The sequence below is a fragment of the Ursus arctos genome, unplaced genomic scaffold (genome assembly GCF_023065955.2).
Source record: "Ursus arctos isolate Adak ecotype North America unplaced genomic scaffold, UrsArc2.0 scaffold_11, whole genome shotgun sequence".
In the NCBI taxonomy this organism is placed as follows: domain Eukaryota; kingdom Metazoa; phylum Chordata; class Mammalia; order Carnivora; family Ursidae; genus Ursus; species Ursus arctos.
This window is the reverse complement of record NW_026622775.1, coordinates 30,686,439-30,695,425: the sequence shown is the minus strand read 5'-3', so window position 1 is coordinate 30,695,425 and position 8,987 is coordinate 30,686,439. Positions and strand designations below refer to the sequence as shown.

General features: G+C 41.7%; 1 long non-coding RNA gene across 1 annotated transcript; it reads right to left on the bottom strand.

Annotated features, from left to right (window-relative positions):
• Window positions 1-1,909: 1,909 nt before the first annotated feature.
• LOC130543342 (uncharacterized) lies at window positions 1,910-8,568 on the bottom strand. Its single transcript, XR_008958637.1, has 3 exons — window positions 8,483-8,568; window positions 2,747-2,866; window positions 1,910-2,654 (listed from the first exon to the last, which is right to left on the bottom strand). It is a non-coding gene; the product is annotated as an uncharacterized LOC130543342 (long non-coding RNA).
• Between the last annotated feature and the right edge of the window lie 419 nt (window positions 8,569-8,987).

The following is an 8,987-nucleotide window of genomic DNA, read 5'->3' as shown; positions in this document are numbered from 1 at the left end:
CGAATCCCGTAAGTCTATTTTAACATATAAAAATTCCTTTAGAAATTTCCTTTATCTCTAAACCTCCCAAGATACTTGTTGGCAATCACCCCCCAAGCATATGGCCCACCAATATACATCTGAAGAGTCTCATGACAAAGGTTTTATTAGACGGTAATAAATGACCTTTTCCCAACAAAAGTTAGCCCCCTCAAGGTCCTGGAAACCTTGCTTCCAAAATTCCTTAGAGGCTTACACTATCCCTAACCCCCTCCCAATTTGAAAGTATATAATGGGTCAGTCCTCATCACCCCAGTGCAGCTGGGTCTGCCCACGGGTCCTGTCCCTGCTCTTTAATAAAACCACCTTTTTGCACCAAAGACGTCTTAAGAATTCTTTCCTGGCCTTCGGCCTTGAACCCTAATATCTTTTCTGCATCAAAAATGTATTGTCTATTTTGTGCCAGACACTGTGCTAGGTTCTGGAAGCACAGACATTTTAAAACCCAGGCTCTGTCTCCTAGTACCTCACGGTCTATTGGGGAGGACACATATACATCAAGTACAATATGCTGTGAAAAAGTATAGGTAGAGGTAAGCTTGGTGTTCTCAGGAAGGAGAAAGGAAACCTAACTTAGCCTGGGAAGGTCAAAGAAGGTGTCCTAGAGGAGACAATGCCTCAGTGGGTTGTTAAAGGATGAGTGGGAATTAGCTAGGCAAAAGAAGGGTGAGTGGTATTATTCCAGGCCAAGAGAACACCATGAACAAAGTCCAGAGGCATGAAATAGTGTGTGCATGGAACATGGTTTCCTACTGAGCCCAAACCATGTGGCAGGAAATGGCACTGAAGAGAAAGCTAGAGCCAAGCAGAGGGGAACTTTAAATACCATGCTAAGAGTCTTGGACTTCATCCAGCAGGGTCTGCAACACATTGATTGTTCTCTGCAGGGAGAGGGAATGATATGGTCAGTGTGGAGGATTGATTTGAAGGGGTAAGAATTGAAATAGGAAGAACAGTTGGGAGGTTGATGCTGTAGTTTATGTGGGAGATAATGAAGATCTTGTTCAGGGAAGTGGTGGTAGGGATAGAGAAGGCCAGATTTATTTGAGAAATAGTTTCAAGGTCAAGTGAACAGGAATCAGTGATTGATTGGATTGTGAGAGATAAGAATAGAATGATGACATATGAATTTCTAGCTTAAGGAACTGGGTTGACGATGGGACCATTCATTAAAATTGTGAATCAAGAGTGTGAGCAGATTTAGGGGTGAGGGTGGGGGAAGGTAAGTTCCTTTGACATATGTCCTGGGACATATCTAGTTGCCTAGCAAGCCATTGGATTATGAATCCGAAACTTAGAAGAGAGATAAAGACAAGTGATATAAAGATTCAAGGCCAGAAGTCTGAAAATGGTTTTTTCTGCAGTCACATCTGTCCTGCAGAAGTGTTTCGTTGGGACCTCTGTGATACCACTCGTAAAATTAGAATGAGGTAAAAACCATGGACAAATCAGGAAGTCGCACGCACACACACACACACACACACACACACACCTTTATTTCTGGTGTCTCCTGAGAATTCTGCTTATTTGCATTTCTTTTCTTTCATGGCAACAGTCAACTAGATGTAGGAAGCAGCTCTGCATTCTGGGCAGGGTGCGTGCTCTCCAGGGAGCCGGGGCCCTCACCCAGCTGGACTCCTGGCACGGAGGCTCAGCACTGGAAACCATTTTATCAGCACAGTTGCTCTGTTGCCTTTCCTACAGTAGAGTTAAGAGCAAAGTAAACTTTTCTTCTTCCTTTATCTCAATCAAAAGTAGTAAATGATATCTAGTCCAAGAGGACTGTGTTTCAAGAAAAATGGTGATAAGAAATGAGGAATGTCCTTATATATTTGATATGGAGACAAAGCATGGCCTTCTTGAAAGAATTAAAGTTAAGACACCATTGTGGAAGAAATTTTACTTTATTTTTTTAAAGGATTTACTTATTTATTTGAGAGAGAGAGAGAGGTCATGATCAGCAGGGAGGGGCAGAGGGAGAGAGAAAGGGAGAAGCAGACTCCCCGCTGAGCAGAGAGCCCCATGCGGTTCTTTATCCCAGGACCCTGGGATCATGACCCAAGTCAAAGGCAGATGCTTAACAGACTGAGCCACCCAGGTGCCCTGAAACAAATTTTATTAAGAACAATATCTGCTATATTTTAAAGATGCATGATGACTTTCCATTTGTTTATATCCTTAATTTCTTTCATCAGTGTTTTGCAGTTATCAGTAGTTAAAATGTCCATTCTACCCAAAGCAATCTACAGATTCAGTGCAATCCTTATCAAAATTCCAAAGGCATTTTTTACAAAAATAGAAAAAATAATTCTAAAATTCATATGAAACCACAAAAGACCTCAAACAGCCAAAACAATCTTGGTGAAAATAAAAGAACAAAGCTAGAAGCATCATACTTCCTGATTTCAGTGTAATAAAAATATATTACAAGTCTATAGTAATTAAAACAGTAGGAGGGGGGCGCCTGGGTAGCGCAGTCGTTAAAGCGTATGCCTTCGGCTCAGGGCGTGATCCCGGCGTTCCGGGATCGAGTCCCACATCGGGCTCCTCTGCTGGGAGCCTGCTTCTTCCTCTCTCACTCGCCTGCTGTGTTCCCTCTCTCGCTGGCTGTCTCTCTGTCACATAAACAAATAAAATCTTTAAAAAAAATAAAAAATAAAACAGTAGGAGGGACACAGTAGAGTGGCTCAGTCGGTTAAGCATCTACCTTTGGCTCAGGTCATGATCCCAGGGTCCTAAGATCGAGTCCTGCATCGGGCTCCTTGCTCAGCGGGGAGCTTGCTTCTCCCTCTGCCTGCTGCTCCCCCTGCTTGTGCTCTTTCTCTCTCTGAAAAATAAATATATAAATAAATAACAAAAGGACAACAACAAAAACTGCATGGTACTGGCATAAAGACAGACATATAAACCAATGAAACATAGAGCCCAGAAATAAAGCCATACATATATGGTCTCCTGATCTTTAACAAGAGTGCCAAGAATATACAATGGAGAAAAGATAGTCTTTTTAATAAATGGTGTTGGGAAAACTGACTTACGCATGCAGAAGGATAAAATTGGACCCTTATATTACACCATACACAAAAATCAACTCCAAGTGGGTTAAAGACTCAATTGTAAGACGAGAGGCTGTAAAACTTCTAGAAGAAGATATAGGGGAAAAGCTTCATGATATCAGTTGTGGCAGTAATTTTGTGGATATGGCACCAAAAGCACAGACAACAAAAGCAAAAATAGACAAATGAGACTACATCAAACTAAAAAGCTTCCCACAGTCAACAATCAATAGAGTAAAAAGGCAACCTACAGAATGGGAGAAGATATTTGCAAATTATATATCTGATAAAGAGGGAACATCCAAAATATATAAGGAATTCCCACAACTCAATAACAAAACGCAGTAATAACCCAATTAAAAATGGGCAAAGGAGGGACGCCTGGGTGGCTCATCTGTTAAGCGTCTGCCTTCGGCTCAGGTCATGATCCCAGGGTCCTGGAATCAAGACCCGCATCGGTCTCCTTGCTTGGCGGGAAGCGTGCTTCTCCCTCTCACACTCACCTTGCTTGTGTTCCCTCTCTCACTCTCTCTTTCTCTCTTTCTCTCTCTCAAATAAATAAAATCTTAAAAAAAAAATGGGCAAAGGGCTTGAATAGACATGTCATCAAGAAGACATACAAATGGCTAACAGGTATGTGAAAAGATCCTCAATGTCACTAACCATCAGGGAAATGCAAATCAAAACTATAATGATAAGACAGCTATTACCAAAACAAAACAAAAGACAGCAAGTGTTGGTGAGAATGTGAAGAAATTGGTACACTGTTGGTGGGAATGTAAAATTGTACAGCTGCTGTGGAAAACAGTATGGAGGTTCCTCAAAAAGTTGAATATAGGGGTGCCTGCCTGGCTCAGTAAAGCACACAACTCTTGATCTCAGGGTCAGAAGTCCAACCCCCACATTGGGCATAGAGATTACTTTAAAAAAAATTAAAAACAAAAATACCATATGATCCAGCAATCGCACTTCTGGATATTTACCAAAAGAATTGAAATCAGGATCTTGAAGAGATATTAGCACTCTCATGTTCATTGCTGCATTATTCACAATAGTCAAGATGTAGGAACAACCTAAATGTGCATCAGCAGGGGTGCCTGGGGGGCTCAGTCGGTTAAGTGTCTGCTTCAGCTCAGGTCATGATCCCAAGGGCCTGGGATAGAGCCCCACATCAAGGCCCCTGCTCAATGGGGAGCCTGCTTCTCCTTCTCCCTCTGCTGCTCCCCCTGCTTGTGTTCTCCCACTCTCTCTCTCTGTCAAATAAATAAAATCTAAAAAAAGATGTGCATGAGCAGATGAATGGATAAACAAAAAAAACACACACGCATGCGCACGCACGCGCACAATGGAATATTATTCAGCCTTAAAAAAGAAAGAAATCCTGCAATATGCCACAGCATGAATGAACCTTGTGGACATTATACCAAGTGAAATAAGCCAGTCACAGAACGACAAATACTTATGATTCCATTTATATGAGGTATCTAAAATAGACTCATAGAAGCAAAGAATACAATGGAGATTGCAGGGGGAGCTGGGGAGAAGGGAAAGGGGACAGTTGCTAATCAATGGGTATAGAATTTCAGTTATGTAAGATGAATAAATTCTAGAGATCTGATGTATAGCGCTCTGCCTAGAGTTAACAATACTGTATTGTGCGCTTAAAAATCTGTTAAGAGGGTATGTTTCATATTAAGTGTTCTTACCACATTAAAATAAAAAACTGAAAAAACGCATAATGAAAAACCCAATAAACTGAAAAAAGAACTGAAATTTCAATAGCTTTTTTAAGAAATTAAATGAAATAAATGATGATATACCATGGCTCATTGCCTGGCCCTAAAGTTGTTTGAATTTGCAACTTCTATTGTAGGGTCACTGATATATAGCATAGGCATGGGATGGAACTAGGAGGCATGGATGAGATCATCCAGAGAGTGTGTCTAGAGAGAGAAGAAAAGTAGGCCAAGGGCATAATCTTAGGGAAACACTTGAGGAAAAGGATTCCCAAAAGAGCCTGAGAAAGATGAGAGAGGTTGAAGGGGAACCTGAGAAGTGTGATAGCATCAAATCCAGGGGAGCAGAAACATGGGAAGGAAAGAAGGAAGGGAGGGAGAGAGGGGAGGGGAGGAGAGGGGAGATGAACATTATCAAATGTCTTTGTTCTGCGTTGTATGTCTCCAGCCCAGAAGGGAGGCCAGCCCAGCTACAGTATAGCTTAGACCAGAGATTCCCAAACGACCTTGGTTCACAATGCCCTTGAGTCTAAGTGATTTTTTTCACAGTGCTCCAAGGTCAAGAGCAATGCCAAACAGTTGCATGTATTGAGTATTTAAGTCCAAACATGTTAAATATTTATGTCCTTAAAACTTAGTAGCCATTTGAAAAAATATTACACCTAAAAGAAATTTTAATTTCTTTTTTTATTTCATTCTTAATGACTTACTTATGGGATGTGTGCCCCTGTTGGGCACTGCACAACTTCTCTAACCTTCTCAAACTGACACCCTCATTAACTGATCTACATCGATTTTTATACAGAACTTGCTTTTTATCATAACAACTATAGTAAACGCAGCATGGAAGGAGATGTCACTGAAAGAAATGAGCTCTATCTCATGTGAAATTGTGAACAGTCTCTAGCTAGCTGTTCTCACAATGTCTGATAGAGATTGAGATGCCCCACAGAGGCATCTATAGGTTTGCTACAGTGCCCTGAGACACCTTGGCACAGAGTTTGGGAACTATAGGGTTACAGAATATTAGCTGGTCTAGAATCATATCATTTATAACTGTGTTTCCGTGGAGACATTTGGTCTGAAATCCATACAACTAACCTACAAGTGAATTTATGGCATGTGACTGGTTTCTGATTTGAGTGATTACTGCGACTGCTAGTTTCATAGCTTTATCCTAACTTGGGAAGTAGAATTACCTAAATAAATCCAAAGTTTAATGCCTTCAGTGCTCTCCCCAAACAAACCTTTTCCCCGAGTTAGCAAATATATTCTTCTCCTTTGTCTTGCCTTCCTCTGATTAGAAAAGAAACAGGGTAAGGGGGCAGGGAGTGGGTGAAAGGAGACAATGACTAGGTCTAAAGCAGCCACGGTGGGAATCTGCATGAGAGTACTTGAGGCCTGACTGTTGCTCAAAGACCGTGCACGAGAACCTCTGTTATCTAGCACATGTGACTAGCCAGTGTGGACCTTAGGCAAGTCACTTAACCTTCTGGGACTCCTTTATGTGTGTATATATATATATATATATATATATATATATATGTGTGTGTGTGTGTGTGTGTGTGTATGACATGTAGTAATATAAATAATATGTATTTTAAAAAGTGAGAAATTGGACCAAACTTTTTATAATATAAGCAATACCCTTTTAATGCTTTTCTCTTGTACAGACTCCATGATTTGAATGATGTCTACTAAACAGGCTGCATTTATTTCATGATAATCTGTTTTCCTATTTTTATTCATCAAAGGCCAAGATCCTCTTATTAACAATAGTGACCCAGTGCTACCCCATCAAATTGATAAAATTATCCTTAGAAGCCAAAAAAACACGGTGCTTCAGTGCATTTTAATTGCAAGTATATGAACAATTTCCATTTGCCATCTTGAAGTAGTGAAACAGCACAAATTAGTGCTCGCCCCTCAGCCCACCGCTGCTTACCATGCTGGACCATCCCATCCCTGAAGGCCCTTTGTGCACCAAGATTCTGCCTCCTCTCACCCAGGAGGAGAAGGTCGCGAGTGGGAGCAAGGAGGTGCTGGCGCCCCGCCCTGCCTCAGTGGCCACCACTCTCACCACCAGCCTGGGAGTACTGCTTAGCCGGTTTATTCAGTGTTCACCGTGTTCACACCCACGGGCTCAGACTCCGTTAGCAAGCCACTCCGATGGAGTCCCTCTCAAAACCATTGCCAACAGAGGACAGGACACCTGAATTCAACCCTCACCCCTGCCCTCGTCTGCCTTCGTCTGCACTGCCAGTATGGGGTGGGTGGCCAAAGATGAGACCAGGAAGGCAGGTCTGAGGCGGTGCCAAGGGCTGGATGAGAGAGCAATTTCATAAAGCCTCATTTCCCAGCCACAGCCACAGTCCAGCTTTCAGGCCCAGCCCACGCTGCCATCTAGAAAGAATCCTGGATTGGGGTGAATTTAGAGCAGGCAAGCATTCTATATGAACTGCACCCGCCTACAGCATAGACGGCTCCTCATGCATACGCTCCTCACTCATGGTGCCTTCTAGAAGCTAAGAAATAGATTTCCCTTGGTCTTTGTTTCCTTCACTGCCTTCTGCAGCCCTGTCATTTGCTGAAACACCCTGGTGGGAGCATGTTCTGGCCAGCGGTATCCCATTTCTTCAACAGCCTCTGTACCTTGTACCTTTCCTCTCCTCATAAAGGCTGATAATGCTCCTCTTTGATTTCCAAAGCCCCCAGCATGTTTATGCGGTGCCAGGAGGGGAAGCTTAGCTCTGGCTGGCTGGCTGGTGGTTTGTGCTAATTGTCTGGCTGCACTTTAGAAAGAAGCTTTTTGAATCTGAGCATTTAGGGAGAAAGTGGAGAAGTGTGGCTGTATGAAAGAGCAATTGATGTTAAATATTCATGCTCTGCTCTCGGTTAATCAAAATCACTAACCCCCATTGCTTAGCTGTTGTCTTGCTGGCTTCTTGCTAGGATTGTGCTAAAGAAACTTGGATACAAAACAATGCCAACAACACACACAGACACACACACCACCCCCCCAAGATGTGGGTGCTTATGGATTTGAAGTGTTTCCAGTTAACATTGTGCATCTCAGCATTGTCTGTTTTCTCTGGGATGTTGAATGAGCCATAGTTATCCCTTCCAGCAGCATTTTAGAACCACTACCCTCCCCTTTTTGCTTCTCTTGTGTTGAGTTCACTAAACTTTGACTTGCTTAAAAACAAGGCATTTTCCAGAATAATTCTTACAGTGTCTTGCCACATATTCGAGTTCCTTTTTCAGAGATGATAAAATTATCTTATAAAGTAGAGAAGAAAGGGACTGTAATTGAACAAAATATGGTAATCATATCACAGTTGTTTTAGTCACAACTTTGAGGTGATAGTTCCTGGGCTTTTAGGAAATAAACAGTTTGTATTTTTGTTTGTTGATTTATTTTGAAAGAAGGTAGAATACAACCACAGAAACTTTCCAAATAATTACTTAATTTAAAAGGAAAAGAAAAATAGCTCTTAAATAAATATTTTTTGTTTCATTTTGTAGCTATAATTTTCAAGTTTTCTATAATGAGTAATGTTTTGCCATTATAATAAAATAATAAGTTATATTTTCTAAAAGCTGAGCAGTTGCTGAATTTTAGGTTTCAGAATTCATCAAGTTCTTCCTTACCTATGTCATCTGTAAGAGAAATGTTGGTGAATGTGCTGTCCTCCTCTTCCTCTTTGCTGGGCCCGTCCATTTTGTTCACTTTTCTGGCCTGTTAGTGAGAAAAATGAGGGCAGGGAAAACGGCTGTTCTCCCTTGTGATCACCCTTGTTAAATCATTAATAAATGAGCGTCCACACAGGTGGCATCTGATCCTTGCACTAGCCACCTTCTTCCTGCTTTCCACCTGAGAGGTTCCTACCTGAGTGTTGCAGTCCTAACCGGAAATAGTCAGAGACCCAAGTTAAAGTGTTATAACTCTTTACCTGAAGCTGTTGAGTTAGCATTACTGCTGTACCTTGGCTAAAGGCCAAACCTTGCTTTCAGTCCAATGACAGTTTGCTTGAGCTGAATTGCCCAGGAACATTGCCCAAACAACACTGCAATGAGGTTGGGGGAAGAAATTGAATTTTATGTGCTTTGCATATTTTGGGGACACCTACAAGAAACTTGTCAAGAATTTTGGTCA